Raw genomic sequence first — 17604 nt, 5'->3', positions numbered from 1 at the left:
ATTAATTTCTGCAGTTAAAAATTATACTGTTTTATATTGTTTTGAAGATACCTGGGTATATTGCATCTTATCTGACTTTTCCTATATGTTTACGAAAAAAAAATTTTTTATTGGTTTCAGAGAGAGGAAGGGAGAGGGAGACAGAAATAGAAACATCAATGATGAGAGTCATTGATTGGCTGCCTCCCATATGTCTCCCCACTGGGGATCTAGCACAACCCAGGCATGTGCCCTGACTGGAAATCGAACCGCAATCTCCTTGATCATGGGTGGATGCTCAACCACTGAGCCAGCCTGGCCGGGCTTTTCTTATATGTTTTAAAACAATTTTTTGTTAAACAAAATTTTCACTTGAAAGGACAAGCCTTCTTTATAGTTAATACTTTGGTTTTTGTTCTAAAAAAATACTCCAACAAAACAAAACACAAATTAATGAAACAGTTTCATCAGCAATAATTAGGGAAAATATCTTTGTGCACCATATTAAGAATTAACAAATATTAAAATATTTCTTTCACTCAAAATTTTTAAAATGAAAAGTTTTCAAGAACAGCCCCTTTCCTGTTGATGGGCCCATTAAGAGGCCCATGTCCTAAGGGCAGCATTTCTTAGAGAGAACTAGTATCAGAGAAATTTTCACCCTCCTATACCATATTTTGACACAACCTTTATTAAGGACAACTTAAAACTTAATATAAATGCAATTATACAGTATAATTCTTTAACTTAATGTTTCTCAATTATAGTTTGGAAAAGTATATACGGTAACATATATACTTTTCATGGGTATGTGGTACATTATACTTCCTCATGTAAATATGGCACATTACAATTTCTTTTTTTCAGTTCTTTCTTTATTTCTAATTATTTTATTTTATTCAGTTATAGTTGAGATTTAATGTTATTTTAGTTTCAGGTGTGCAGCATAGTGGCTAGGCAATTATATAATTTACAAAACGATCCCACCAAGAATTCTAGTAACCACCTTGCATCATGCATAGTTACTACAGTATCATTGACTCTACTCCCTATTCTTTATTTTCATCCCTGGGAGTATTTTGTAACTACTAATTTGTAGTTAATTCTTTCACCTTATACACCTAGCCCCTCAAACACCCTCCCATCTGGCAACACTCAGTTTGCTCTCTGTATCTATGAGTTTGTTTCTGTTGTTTATTTTATTCTTTAGATTTCACACATAAGTGAAATAAAATTTGTCTTTCTCTGTCTGACTTATCGTACTTAGCCTTAATACTTTCTAGGTCCACCCATGTTGTTACAAATGGTAAGATTTCATTCTTTTTAATAGTCAAGTAATATTCCCCTTTATATATGTACCACTACTTCTTTATACAATTGACTATTGATGGGCACTTGGGTTGGTTCCATATCTTGGCTATTGTAAATAAAGCTGCAATGAACATAGGGGTACATATATCTTTTCAAATTACTGTTTTGGATTTCTTTGGATATATACCCAAAAGTAGAATCACTGAATTATAAGTTCTATTTTTAATTTTTTGAGAAACCTCCATATAATTTTTCATAGTGCCTGCACCAATTTGCAATCCCACCAATGAATGATGATTCTCTTCTCTCCATGTCCTCACTAATACTTGTTGTTTGTTGATTTACTGATGATAACCATTCTGACAGGTGTGAGGTGACATCTCATTGTGGTTTTAAATTTTTACTCTGTATACTCAATTGTTAGAATAGTTTCTGCTATGAATCTTTGTTTGTATTGTGATATATGTACATTAAAATAAATTTAGAGTTTTAAAAATGTTACCTTAAATTATTCATAAATAAGATAAAAGTTAATACTGTCTTGCAACTTTCATTTTATGATTACTTATTGCACATGGGAATCAAAAATTCAACCTGCTAACTCTTGAATTGCTAATTTTTTTAACTTTTTATTTTGAGATAATTGTAGATTCATAAGCAGGTATAAGAAAGAATACAGATAGAACATTTATTTCCTTCACTTCCAATAGTAATATTTCATAGTTATCGATTCATTAACTTTTATATCAAGAAAATGTTTATTGTAACTTTTAGGGTAAACATTGTGCTTGTTGTTAATTTCCAGTATGTAAAATGACTTTAGACTGGAAATAAAGGTAAGTAGTTTTATATGTTAGATTTTTATAGGGACTTTTTTATGTATTTAGAGATTTCAGAAAGATCTCCTACAAAAGCAATGCTTTTTAAGCCAATACTGACCAAGTGTTTCAATTGTGCACCACTGTGAATAAAGAAAACATATAAAATGCATGTATATGCTATAGTACTAATAGTAGATAAATTACAAGCATAAATATAAAACTTAACAGAAAAAGAGTAAATTAAAATAATTAGAAAATTTGTTTATTTTTAAAATATACCTAAATCACTTCAGTTTCACTAAAAATATTGTTTTGTGCCATATTCAGCTGAGTTATATTTGAGAATCTAGTTGTGTTTCTTTGAAATATAGTATTCCTAATATTTTAAGTTTAGTTTATTTTAATTCATGCTTTAAAGGACTATCAGAATTAGAAAAGGAAAAAAAAATAACAAAAAACAAAGGCACATTAATTTTGTTGCATTTAGATGTGTGTGCACATACGTGAACAGTTAATCATCATGGGAAAACCTTGAACATACTTAGCAATGAAGAGATGAAAGTTAAAGGAAAAGAAAAGATCAAATTGATGGAATAAAGTCCCAGAGCATGTGAAAGGAAATAGGATTCAGGTGGTTGAGCCACTGTTTGGAAGAGTACCTCTTTATCTGAAACAAAAGAAAGGAAATTATGATGGACATAGATGCAGATATCCTGTGAATACTCCACTGTAGACCAAGATTCTCATCTTCTAAGAGAGAAAATCAGATGCTGGCTTCTGAAGCAGAAAAAGGAATCCACAAAAGCTACAGTTTATACTGGTGTGTGTGTGTGTGTGTGTTTTTTCTAGAAACTCAGTTTAGAAAAATTTAATAGGCCAGATATTTCTGGCTTATTGTGCTATAATTTTTTATTTCTTCTCTGCTCTTTTAAGCACTATTTTGTCCTAACTATCTCCTAACAACACTAGTGTCTGAATAGGACTTGGAGTTTCACATTATAAAACAAAGATTTCACATTTTTCTTTATTTTCCTTTTTGTCTGCATCTTATACTCCAGTTTGCTGTATGTGTCACAGGTTATGTCCTCTGAAATCAGATACTGTAAGATGTTTATTAGCACCCAGCCTCTGTAAAGGGAGGAGGGAGAAAGCATGATTATGCATAGAAAGAAGTTCAAGTGCTATGCAGGTTCGACAAAGCTTCATTCAACTTGGTGAGGATCTCTAAAGCAAGAATGCTCATCCCCACATCTTGCTTTGGTGATATGGCCAACCTTTATATGCACAATTCGATCACTCCATGTAGGCTACCCTGGGAAAAGCGTAATTTCTGCCACAGCTGTAGTAGAGGCAGAACCTGAAGAAGCTGACTAGAGAACATTGTGATTCTGTCTTTAAAGCATAGAGAGCACATCAATGGATAACAAACTGCTTGTAAGGAAATTTTTTTCCAGCCATTTTTGTCTTTCTTTTTTTAAATCCTCACCTCAGCATACGTTTATTGATTTTTAGGGAAGGGAAAAAGGGAGAGAGAGAGAGAAAGAGAGAGAGATCTGAGAGAGAAACATCAATTGATTGCTTCCCTAATGTGCCCCAAATGAGGATCGAACCAGCAACCTAGGTATGTGCCTTGACTGGAAATTGAAACTGCAGCCTTTTTTTTTCTTTGATTTACTGGATGATGCTCCAACCAACTGAGTCACTTGGCCAGGGCAGTTATTTGTTTATATATGTTGGATATGTCTACCCAGCCTCTATCAATTGCATTCTCTGTTTGAATATTGATAGTTTTATTTTGCTATCCCCTACCCATAGTATCCTCCCTTCCACCTCAACTTCTACCCTTCAATACCATAAACAAAATATATACTACTACAAGAACCACACCAGGGTATCTGATGCTTAACATTCAAGAAATGGATATACTCTCATAATCCAGTGGTCATTTCATTATTAGTAATTCAAATAGAACTAGACAGAAATATAAGACCAAGATAACACTTGGACTTATCAAATCAAATACTCAGGGTGAAGTTAGGCCATGTGTGTTGGAAAATGTTCCTTGGTTTGTTTAGAATGATTAATAAATCTCTGTCCTTTGAACCACTCAATAGTGAGCCTAGGGGAAGAAATAAGTACCAAAGTCATACGTTCCAAAGTTGCAACAGGCATGAAGATTGGGTTAGCTCATAAAACAGAGCAAGAAGATATAAGAGGGCAAATAACATGAAGAAGAAACACAAATTAAAATGAATTACTGCATATAAAGCCATCCAATCTGTGCCAGAGCAGATGTAAGCCTGATTAAGAAAACACCAGAAACAAGATTTGGATGTAAATTGGATCAAGCTCTTGAGCTAAGAATTTGTATCTACATTCACCTTGATAATCTCTACAACCTTGCACATATCTGGGGATCAGTAACTATAACCTGGAATAAGTGCTTTGAAAGTAGAACATGTAACTAAGTTCATGCAGAAATGGAGAAAGAGCTGGTTGTACTTGCGTCACTGTTCCAGGTAGGAGGCAAAGCCCATCTGCTGTACCAGATGCCCAGTGGTTGATTGAACCATAAGCCTGTGGGAGGCAGAAGGCATCTCTTTCCAAGAAGGCCACCAGGAATGAAGCCAATGCACCTATGCCAGGCTAATCTCTGCCAATAGCCTCACAATCATATTGAGTTCCCTAATTCAACCAGAAAGCTCTACAAATGTGTTGAGAGGTGTCTGAGTTGCATTTTATGGTTTAAAATAAACAACCTTTGAATGTGACTGATAAAGGTGAATTCATATGGTGTTTATTATACAAACTTCTACTATTTGGGTTTGCCGTGCCTTCCTTTAAACAATATTTTCAATAAACACTATTACACAATATTGCTGAATTGATCCTCAGTTTTCAATAAATTAAATTGAAGTAATCTATGTATTTTGGAAGATTCAAAACTTTTCTTTAGCTCTAATTATATGGACAGAAGGAACTTGAAAATAATTTAATTAACTTTCAACTACAGATTTCTAGTTTCTTCACTTATTTGTACCAAGAGTTTTGAAACACAATTATGCAACAGTTGCCTTAAATTTGTGCTTTATTTATCCCATGCCAACATAGACTAGATGTTGTAGCTTTCTGTAACCAAAGTTAAATATTTTACTTCAATAAAAAAACACACGTTGGGGTAGATCCAAGATGACAGTGAAGTAGATGGAAGCTACACTTACTTCTTCCCAGGACCAAACTAGAATTACAACTAAAATATAGAGCAATCAACATGAATAACCAAGTGAAGACTAGCTGCAGAGAAGTCTTAATATGAAGGATTTATAGAAGAAGCCATGTTGAGACTGGTAGGAAGGGTGAAGATGCAAAAAAGGCTGATCCTACCCCTACAGACCACAGCTGAAATTTTGGAGGAATATTTCAGCTGCAGGGGCATTTGCTCTGAGAAGTATGGGGTCTAAACTCCAAGCCAGGAACCCCAGCCCAGAGCACCAGATCATGGAAGAGGCACTCACATAATACTTGGCTATGAAAAGCAACAGACTTCCTGTCTGTCAGGGAGAGACAGGAGTCTGCTAGAGATACAGGTGCCCTCTTAAATAGTCAACACACAAAATTTCATTCACAATCACTTACTCTGGTCACTGGCAGAAGGAGGGCAGAGCAGACTAGAGTAGTGTGAGGATAGTCTGGGGTTTGTGGCTCTGAGGAGGGAACTAAAGGGACAGTCCCAAGGATCCTTGTGCTGAGTCATTTTCCTATACCGCAGACACCATCTTTCTTGGGTGGAGTACACCCTTTCTGGTAAGGAGTGCAATCAGACAGTCTTTCAGCAACTGAGCCTAAAAGGCAGCTTGCAGGTAGAGGCAGACCTCATTGGGGTGTTTTAAGGCTTTTGCTGACCTGCCCCCAGGCCCATTGCTGGAAAAAGCAGGAATTGGTATGCAGCTTGGTCCTTCCTGTGTGCATCCAAGCCCAGTAGAGATAGCCACAGACTGTGGATTGCTTTTAGCTTCAAACAGGTTGCTGAGGGCCAAATACAGACAGCTTCTGACATTGGCCTGCACCAGAGTTCCTCCAAGAGGCCCAAAACCAACAGATCCAGTGGCCAGCATCAGACAACATCGGAGCAAGATCCAATAAGCTTCACAAACAGCGTATCCAAATGGAGATCTCTGTAGGAACTAAACCCTGCTGAAGAAAATTGTGCTTTATGTGATCAGCACAGCAGCTTGCACATTGTGGTTGGGGTTGAGCCTCACATTCAACCAGTCTGTGAGTTGATCCCATGCATGAATGGGCCAATAGCAATCACAACTCAATTACAACAGGAGGGCCCACATAACCCACATAGGAGACACTTCTGAGCACCCAGCTCAGGTGATCAAACTGCACCCCTGGACCCCATAGGACACCTACTACATAAGGCCATCCAATGAAGACGGGGGTCATAGCAGATCTATCTAATACATAGAAACAAACACAAAGAGACAGCCAAAATGGGGAGACAAAAAAGGCCCCAAATGAAAGAACTATAGGACTCTCCAGTAAAAAAACTAAGTGAAATGGAGGCAAGCAATTTATCAGATATACAGTTCAAAGTAATGGTTATAAGGATGCTCAACAGCATGAAAAAGGACATAGAAACCATAAAAAAAGGCCAGTCAGAAATGAAGAGTACAATATCTGAAATGAAGAATACACTGGAAGGAATAAAAAGTAGGTTGGATTAAGCAGAGGACTGAATCAGCAATTTGAGAGACCAGGTAGAAAAAAAAGACCCAATTGGAGCAGGAACAATAACAAAAAGAATAAAAGAGAATGAGAATAGTTTAAGGGACCTTTGGAACAACATAAAGCATAACAACATCCACATTATAGGGGATACAGAAAGAGAAGATTGAGAGAAATGGATTGAGAAACTATTTGAGGTAACAATGACCAAGAATTTCCCCAACCTGGTGAATTAAAAAGGCACGCAAGCCAAGGAAGTGAAGAGAGTTCCAAACAAGATGGACCCAAAGAGGCCCATGCCAAGACACATCATAATTAAAATGGCAAAGGTAAAAGACACAGAGAGAAACCCCAAAGCCACAAGAGAGAGACAGTTACCTACAAGGGAGTTCCCTTAAGACTGTCAGGTGATTTCTCAACAGAAACATTTCAGGCCAGAAGGGATTTTGTCTGTCTCTTTGGGTCTGTTTCATCACTTTGAATATGAAATGTTCAATGTGATGAAATGAAAATACCTACAAACAAGATTACTTTATCCAGCAAAATTATTTAAAATTGAAGTAGAAATAAAAACCTTCCCAGATAAGAAAAAGATAAAGGAGTCTGTTACCACCAAACCAGTATTACAAGAAATGTTAAAGGGCCTGCTTTAAGAAAAAGAAGAAGAAGAGGAAGAGGAGGAGGAGAAGAGGAGGAAGAGGGGGAGAGGAAGGGGAGGAGGAGGGGGAAAGAGGGACATAGTTAAAATAATAAAATGGCAATAAATACATACCTATTGATAATCAGTTTAAATAGCAATGGCTTAAATGCTCCAATGAAAAGATATAGGGTAGTTGAATGGATGAGAAAACAAGACCCATATATATGTTGTCTACAAGAGATTAACCTGGGAATTGAATACACACACAGACTAAAAGTAAAAAGAGGAAAAAGATATATTATGCAAATGCAAAGAAAAGAAGCTGGGGTACAAATACTTACATCTAACAAAATAGACTTTAAAACAAAGGCAAAGGACACTACATAATAATAAAGGGAGAAATTAAACAAAAAGATACAATGTTTTTAAACATTTAAGGACCCAAAATAGGAACACCTAAATGTGTGAAGCAAATCTTGATGAACATAAAAGGAGAGATTGACAGTAACACAGTCATAGATTAGGATTTTAATGTCTATTGACATAAATTAATAGATATTCCAGACAGAAAATCAACAAGAAAATGGTAGCCTTAAATGACACATTGGATGAGGTTGATTTAATTGATATCTTCAGAACATTTCAGCCAAAAGCAGCAGAATATACATTCTTTATAAATGCATATGAAACATTTTCTAGAACAGACTACATATTAGGACACAAAACAAGCCTCAAAAATTTAAGAAGATTAAAATCATATCAAGCATCTTCTCTCACCATAATGGTATGAAGTTAGAAGTCAACCACAAGAAAAAACTGAAAAACATATAAAGACAAAGATGCTAAATAACATGTTACTAAACAATGAATGGGTGCACAAGAAGATTAAGGAAGAAATCAAAAGATACTTTGAAACAAATGAAAATGAGAACACAACACAAAATGTGTAGGACACAGCAAAAGCAGTCCTAAAATGAACATTCATAAACTTACAAGCCTATCTCAAGAAACAAGAAAAATCTCAAATAAACAATTTAACTTTACACTTAAGGGAACTTGAAAAAAGAACAACAAAGCCCAAAGCGAGTTGAAGGAAAGACATATTAAAGATCACAACAGAAATATACAAAATAAAAATGATACAAAAGATTAATGACACCAAGAGCTGGTTCTTTGAAAAGATAAACAAGATCGACAAATCATTAAGCAGCCTCATCAAGGAAAAAAAGAGAAAAGACCCAAATAAATAAAATAAAAAATGAAGAGAACAACTGACATCAAAGAAATACACAAGATTATAAGAAAATATTACAATTAAATGCCAACAAATTGGACAATCTGGAAGAAAGGGATAAATTCATAGAAACATACAATCTTCCAAAACTGAATCAATAAGAATGAGAGAATCTGAATAAACAGATTACAACTAGTGAAATTGAAGCACTAATTAAAACACTCCCAACAAACAAAATCCTGGACCGTATTGCTTCACAGGTGAATTTTACCAAACAGTCAAGGAAACAGTAATACCTATTCTTTTCAAAGTATTACAAAAAATTCAAGAGGAGGGAAAACTCCTAACCTCTTTTTACGAGGTCATTAGTCTAATTATAGAACCAGATAGACACTACAAAAAAAGAAAATTATAGGCCACTGTCCCTGATGAACATAGATGCTAAAATTCTCAACAAAATGTTATCAAACCAGATCCAGCAATACATTAAAAAGATCATACACCATGATCAAGTAGGATTTATTCTGGGGATGCAAGTCAGTAAACATGATACACCACATAAACAAAAGGAAGAATAAAAATTACATGACCATATTGATAGATGCAGAAAAACATTTGATAAAACCCAGCACCTATTTAAGATAAAAAACTCTCAACAAAGTGGGAACAGGGGGGAAATACTTCAATGTAATAAAGGCCATATATGACAACCCACAGCCAACATCATACTCAATGGGCAAAAACTACAAGTGTTTCCCTTAAGATCGGGAACAAGACAGGGATGTCTGCTTTCACCACTCATATTCAACATAGTACTGGAAATCCTAGTTATAGTAACCAGACAAGATGAAATAAAAGGCATCCAAATTGGAAAGAAAGAGGTAAAACTGTCATTTGCAGATTGCATGATTCTGTATATAAGGGATCCTAAAGATTCCACAAAAACTACTAGAACTGATAAATGAATTCAGTAAAGTAGCAGGATACAAAATAAATATCTAGAAATCAGTTGCATATTTACACATAAATAATGAATGATTAGAAAAGGAAACTAAGAAAACAATCCTATTCACTTTTACTTTCAAAAGAATAAAATATCTAGAAATAAATTTGATCAGAGTGTAAAAGTCCTATAATCAAAAAATTATAAGACACTGAAGAAATAAATGAAGAAGGTACAAATAAGTGGAAGCATATACCATGTTCATGGATAGGTAGAATTAACATCATTAAAATGTCCATAATACCCAAAGTAATCTATAGTTTTAACACAATTCCTATCAAGACACCAATGGCATATTTCACAGAACTAGAACAAATATTCAAGACATTTATATGGAACCACAAAAATACCTAATAGCAACAGTGATCTTGAGAAAGCAGAACAAAGTTGCAGGAGTCATGCTACATGATATCAAACTATACTACAGAGCCGTAATAATTAAAACTGCATGGTACTGGCATAAAAACTGACATATCAATCAGTGGAGCAGAATAGAAAGCACAGAAATAAACCCACAACTTTAGACTCAATTAATATTTGACAAAAGAGGCAAAAATATACAATGGGGTAAAGACAATCTATTCAATAAATGGTGTTGGGCATATTGGACAGATATGTGCAAAAAAATGAAATGAGACCACCTTCTTACATCATACACAAGAATAAACTCAAAATGTATTAAAGATTTAAATGTTAGACTCAAAACCATAAAAATCCTGGAAGAAAACATAGGCAGTAAAATCTCAGACATTTCTTGTAGTCATAGCAATATATATATATTTTTGACATATCTCCTTGGACAACGGAAACAAAAGAAAAAATAAACAAATGGGACTGCATCAAACAAAAAAACTTTTGCATAGCAAAGGAAAACATGAACATAATGAAAAGACAACCTACTGAATGGGAGAACATATCCACCAATACATCTGATAAGGGGCTATTATCCAAAATTTATAAAGAACTTATAAAACTCAACACTAAAGAAAACAAACAATCCAATCAAATATGTGCAAAGGAACTGAATAGGCACTTCTCCAGTGAGGACATATAGATGGCCAATAGGCATATGAAAAGATGTTCCATGTCACTAATCATCAGAGAAATGCATATTAAAACCACAAAGTGATATCAGCTTGTAGTCATCATCAATAAATAAACAAGTGTTGGCAAGGATGTGGAGAAAAGGAAACCCTTATGCATTGTTGGTGGAATGCAGGTTGGTGCAGTTACTGTGGAAAGCAGTATGGAATTACCTCAAAAAATTAAAAATGGAACTGTCTTATGACCCAGTGATTCCACTTCTGGGAATTTATCCGAAGAAATCCAAAACACCAATTAGAAAGAATATATGCACCCATATGTTCATTGCAGTGTTACTTACAATAGCCAAGTTTTGGAAGCAGCCTAAGTGTCCATCAGTAGATGAGTGGATAAAAAAGCTGTGGTTCATTTATATAGTGGAATACTACTCAGCAGTTAAAGAAGAATGAAATCTTACCCTTTGCCCACAGCATGGATGGAATTGGAGAGCATTATGCTAAGTGAAATTAGTCAGAGAAAGACATGTATCATATAGTTTCATTTATATGTGAAATCTAATACATAAAATTAACTAACGAGCAAAATAGAGACAGATGCATAGATAGAGAGCAGACTGACAGCTGTCAGGGTGTGGGCTGGGTGGGGGGAATTTGAGGGATTGAGGAAAGAAGAAAAAAAGAGAAAAAATTTATGGACGACAACAGTGTGGTGATTGCTGGGGGGAGGAGGGGTTGGGAAGGTGGAGGAGGGTAGAGGGGGAATAAATGGTGATGGGCAGAGGCTTGCATTGTGGTGGTGAACACACAATACAGTGTACAGGTGATGTGTCGTAGAATTGTGCACCTGAATCCTGTATAATTTTGTTAACTAGTGTCACTCCAGAAATTCAATAAGAAGGAAAAATAAAATTTTAAAAAACAGATATTAATCTTCAAATCCTAAGACACCTTACCTATACATACATGTTTTCTTGTCGTTTTTTTCTTTACCCTTTCCTTCTCGCCAATATTCTCTCTCTCTCTCTCTCTCTCTCTCTCTCTCTCTCTCTCTCTCACACACACACACACAGAGTCATTTTGCTACTAGATAGTAAATGGAATACTAGTTACTTTCATTCCAGAAGGTAGCTTAAATTACTGTTACTGGGTAGATAAATCTGTCAGGTACCATGTTAGTTAGAGGCTCTTTTTTAAAAAATATATCTTTATCGATTTCAGAGAGAGGAAAGAAGAGGGAGAGAGAGATATAGAAACATCAATGATGAGACAGTCACTGATCGGCTGCCTCCTGCACACCCTCAACTGGGAATCGAGCCCGCAACCCAGGCATGTGCCTTGACTGGGAATGGAACCCCGATTACCTGGATCCTAGGTTGATGCTCAACCGCTGAGACACGCCCGGCCTGGCTAGTTAGAGGCTCTTGAATCACATCACATCTTCACGGTCACTCCAAGGACAAACATTCTGGTTAGTTTTGTTTTTTTGTACAGATGAGGAAATTTTAGCCCACAGGATTTCAGTGATGGACCCAATACACACAGGTGCAAGTGGCTGGAGTGAAATTGAACCCAAAGTCTTCCAGACTTCAAAGTGCATGATCAATCGGGTGTCTCTGCTGCTTTCTTGTCTTTGAAATACTGAGTAACTTTAGAGGGAGGGAAAAAATAGGAACAATATTTCTACCTAGTGACCTGGTTATGTATGCATGTGCCTCTCCATTGTCAAGCTAGTCCCCTCTACCTAATACCCAACAGCATATTAGAAATGGCCAGGGATGAACCCAGTGATGAAGTTGTCAGGTCACTGGTGTCACCTAGATAATACAACATGGCATTAGGGGGAGAGTTCATTGTAAGAGGAGATGGGATAGGGAAAAAGCATTGAATGTGAAAGAAAAAAATAAAATTTAAAAAGATCACAGGGCACATTTTATAAGAATATAAAATGTTAGACAATATTAGTTTGATCTTATCTTTGTTAAACAGAGTCTATAACTCATATCTTGAATATAAAAACAAGGGATTCTGGGCTCAGGAAAGATTATTAACTTATCTTTATGTCTCATGAAAGAAAATGAAGCAATTCTTAAATCAAAGAAAAAAAATATTCAAATATAAATACTAAGCAAGTTAGTTATGTACTGAACTTTTTTTAGTATTTAAGCTAAGCTTGCTGGAGTCAGTTTCATTATCTTTAAAATGGGAAAAATAGCTACAATCTTACTGGGGATTGGGGCAAATTCAATGAGCTAATATAACAAGAGAACTCAGCCCTGTACAAGCTAGTGGTACCATTTACTGGCATGTACGGTAAACAGTATACTGCATTTAAAGAATTTATTATAAATTATAGAATTTAGGTTTGGGTTTAGTTATTCTAATTTGAAATAGATCTAATTCTAAATCACTCCCAGATTTCTGCCAATATAAATATACAAAACTTTTGAATTTTTTCTTCCCTAGTCAGATTTTACATTTACCTTTCTGGTTTGTGCTGTGATATAACTCTAGTTGTAGACAGAATGGCAACAAGAGTGTCTTGAGAATAAACATACATTTGCAAGACCCCAGGTGAGGTTATTTCAGGGCCTTCAAGCAAGGGAAAACTGGTCTCCTTAGAAACAAGAGAGCAGGCTACTTCCACTAGCAAGGGAGCCTCAAGGTGTCTCAGGCCTGAAAATTCTGAGCATTTTCTGTATCCATCCCAGTGAGCCCTTTTCAATTATTAGGATCCCCCCCCCCCTTCCAGAAAATGTCTAGGCCTTTACAAGAGAGAATTAATGAGGCTGCAAAAATCAACTTCTGTTATGATTTTACAACCCACTCAATAAGTTTGTATCTGATTTAATTAAGATCGGGCCTGTGGCAATAAGGAATAAGGGTTTATTTTAGGACTGTCAGAATATCTGACTGTGATTTGAGCTGAGAGTTGAAAGAGCTGAGCCTGTTGTTTTGTCCTTTCTTTAAGTACTCCAGTACACTCTGTGGGGTCATCATGACTGCAGTTAACAGTTGAGTGAAGACCTTGCTTCATCACTGTAAAACACAGGTGATAACGTGATTAATCATGATGCCACTACATGATGTAGATTAGTTGCATCCCATTTCCCATTTGTAAGGAGCTCAGTACTATGTATGCTCCACCAAAGACATAAACAAACTGACTCCAACTCACCATCACTGAGAATCTCCTTTTTGGGTCCCCACTCCTGGTACCAATGTCTTAATCCTCTACTTATAAGGTAATTGATTCAAACCTTCCATACCTACCTGACTTCTACCAGTTCCTCTCTCACCACCTCTGTCTTTTAATAGCGTGAAAGTAAGTGTAGAGTCATTTATCTGACTGTGGTTGTTTTATTGTTTTTATGTTTTTGGTTTCAGATTCCTGATGTGTGGAATACCATTTTTTTACTAAACTTATTCAGGTATTACTTACTTTTCAGGGACCAGCCTAATTTATTTTGGCTTCCCTGATTACACATTATGTATCTGATAGTCATACATAGCAGAATGTAATAATGAGATTAAAATTTGTTTGTTTTTGCTGTTACATTTGCCTCAACTCAAACTTTTTCTAGTTTACTAATATTTACCTGCTAGGGAAAAATAACAGACAACACCACCTTTCTCAGTCCTCTCTAGAAGTCTAAACTGATTCAGGGTGAGCTGAGTGAGGTGGACAAGCCAAGTGGCAGGGCTCTGAGAGGAGGATGCATGGAGGACCTATAAAAGCAAAGCATAGGTCACCAGAGCTCCCAGTTTTGTGTAATATCCTGAAGCAGCCAAGCCACTCATTGAGAGATTATTTTGGCAGCTGTGGTGATAAAATCTGGGCTTTGTAGATAAAGCACTTGAGTCCAAGTCAAGCTTTGATAAATAACAAGTCAGAAAGGAAAAAGAACAAAGTATAAGACAACACATTTCCGATGTATTTGTTTTTCCCATTAGTATTTGAGACGGAGTTGAATAGAAAAAATGATCATTTAAAAAGATTCAACTATCAGGCAAATTTCATTCCACATATTGGGACATTGGAATACTACTATTTATATGCCATTTGTGCTTTTAAAAAATACTTTATCTTATAGGTAGTCATGAGTAAAAAGTTTATATGCTATATTTAGCTATATTTTCAAGAACATAATGCAATAAATAGACTCCTTAGGCTTTCATTTGTGATGCTTCTCCAGTATTTTCTTTAAGTAGGTGGGGGGAATATATAACTTTCCATGCATTTAGTGTCAATCTACAGACTAGTTATTGCTCTGCATTAGATATCTCTTCTTGGAGGAGTTTGTTTCTCCTTGCATTTCAGGGTACTTCATTGAGTAGTGACCTCAGGTTTTTGATATGTTCATGGAAAATTATGATGCTGTACTTTATTCAGTTTTTTCTCATTATAGTTTATCCAACTATTGATCTTTCCAGATTTATACAACCCATAGAAAGTTCAGGTAGAAGCTGAACTTTCAATACATTAAATTTTAAGAGTATTGACCTTGCCACTGATTAAGATAATTCAAGATTGTTATAACCAATATATGCTGGAATCAAGAGATAAGCCTCATGCTGGCTGGTGTGGCTTAGTTGGAGTGTCGACTGGTACACTGAAAGGCTGCTGGTTTGATTCCCTGTTGGGGCACATACTTAGATTGTGGGTGTAATCCTCTGTGGGGGCACTTGTGGGAGGCAACAAATCGATGATTTTTTTATAGATCGATGTTCCTCTCTAAAAAAACCAAAAATCAGTAAAATATATCCCCAGGTGAGGATTTGAAAAAAAGATAAGCTTAGCTCTGTCATACAACCTAAATGTGTCTTATATTATCAACATTTCCTTTCATGATTGGAATATAGTCTTTCTCTATGTACATCTTATGTAAACATGTCATAATAAAATTACATTGTATTTTATTTTTTAAATTCTGTTTTATTCATCAGTCCTATAGCTTCTAAATTTTGTGCTAAATTTACATATATCTATTAAAGTAGATACCAAAATATTCAGAATATGGAGGAGGTAGACCATTTTTCTTATTTTCCTCCTACCTTTTTCTACTCCTCAAGTCATATTCCTTCAAGGCAGTCAATGGAGTACAGTTTGAAGAAGAACTAAGGCAATATCAAGATAAATTATTTTCCTGGTGATTTCGTTCCTCCATGCCAAACTTGACATGAAGTTTCTTCCCAGTCACCCACAGCCAGGATACCCATTGCTTGGTTCTCATAGGCATCCACATGTACATTCCATATGCTATTTTGGCTCCAAGGAGTTCCTTTCAAGCAGGCTCAGAACTCCATGTGTGTTCTAGAAACTGACTTTCTGAGAGATTTCATTGTCTTCCAGGTGTATGGCTGAAGTCAACTTCAGTACCATTCGACAACACATTCATATTTTTATCCTGGTATATCAGATCCAGGACCTTAAAGAGGGGTAAACTACCCTGTTTGTCAGATTTGTCCTTTATCATAAAACAAAAAGCTATTGATTATCTCTGTCTATAAAGAACATCTAGACTTCTTGGACACAAAGTCATGATATACTTCTCAAAATTGGGATTGAGGAAGAGGAAGAGCAGAATTTTCATTTGTGTGTGATGAGTGGACCTTGAAGAAAATATGTCTGTTTCATACTCTTAATATGTAAATTTATGACTAATACTCTGGGATGAAATGGGGTGATTTGGGAATCAAGACATGTTCAAGTCTATACTGAACTCAATTCTTAACCTAGGAATAAAACACTATGTTCTTTTCCTTTTAGACATTTACCAATAGGTTTGCATAGTGGGCCTCAGGCAAAAAATGTTGTCAAGGCTCATAACAGAACTAGCTGTATTTCAATTGCCAGAGACTTCATAATTTATTAGTTTGTAAGTTAGAAAGTTTCTTTTCCAAAAGGAATAAATTGAATCTATTCCAAAATTTTTTCTTATAAATACATGAATTCAGTCCTGTGCCACTTGTAAAGATTAATGCTTATCCAAAAACTACCAATATTTCTATCTTTTTTCTCAAAGTCTATCCTCTAGGGACAAATCACAAGTAAATATTTGTCAAAGTTATCTTCTACACACAGAAACAGTTCTTCTGAAAATAACATTTTTAATTCTTATAATGTTTTTTATAAGTAACTTTTCTAAATTTTAGTAAAGGAACCCTAGTGTGTTTAAATTAGAAACAAAAGACACATTTTTATTTCATATCACACTTAATATAATTAGAATATGTGCTATAGACCTTTAATTGATGTTTGAGAAGCTTCTACTTATCTCTATATGATAAGAAAAATGATTAAATAGGAGACAACATACATTGTATATTACAATGTCTCATCCCAGGTGACAGGTTTACATGAAGGCAAATCTTGGGCTGAGTGAAGCAGAAGCAAGCAATTCAATATCAATCAACTCTGAATTCCAGCCTTGGGAACTGTCAGGTTTATTCAGGCTTTTGGCTGGAAATTCTGATTTTTCCTGAAGAGGTCTTACAAACACGTTATAAGTGTATTTTAGTGAGATAATATTTGCATAACTGACAAGGACAAAGTTCAAAATTTTGAGGTTCTATTTCTCCTAGGTTACTGATCAATAAAATAACAGATTGGATTGTAATATTTTGCCATTCTTTTTTTTGAATCATAATAATTAATTTAATGACACAAAATCAATGTCCCTGAAGATGCTATAAGTTATAAGAAATAAATTATTTCAAATCTACATATATATTTTCTCTTAATAGTTAATCATTATAAATTCTTTCTGCAATTTTGCTCAATATAAATATGCATAATGACATGACTGAGGATGAATCAGAAATATCTAAACTTTTTTTAG

Source organism: Miniopterus schreibersii (genome assembly GCF_964146895.1).
Source record: "Miniopterus schreibersii genome assembly, chromosome: 9".
NCBI lineage: Eukaryota > Metazoa > Chordata > Mammalia > Chiroptera > Miniopteridae > Miniopterus > Miniopterus schreibersii.
The sequence above is the reverse complement of the archived record's forward strand: the minus strand, read 5'-3'. Positions refer to the sequence as shown.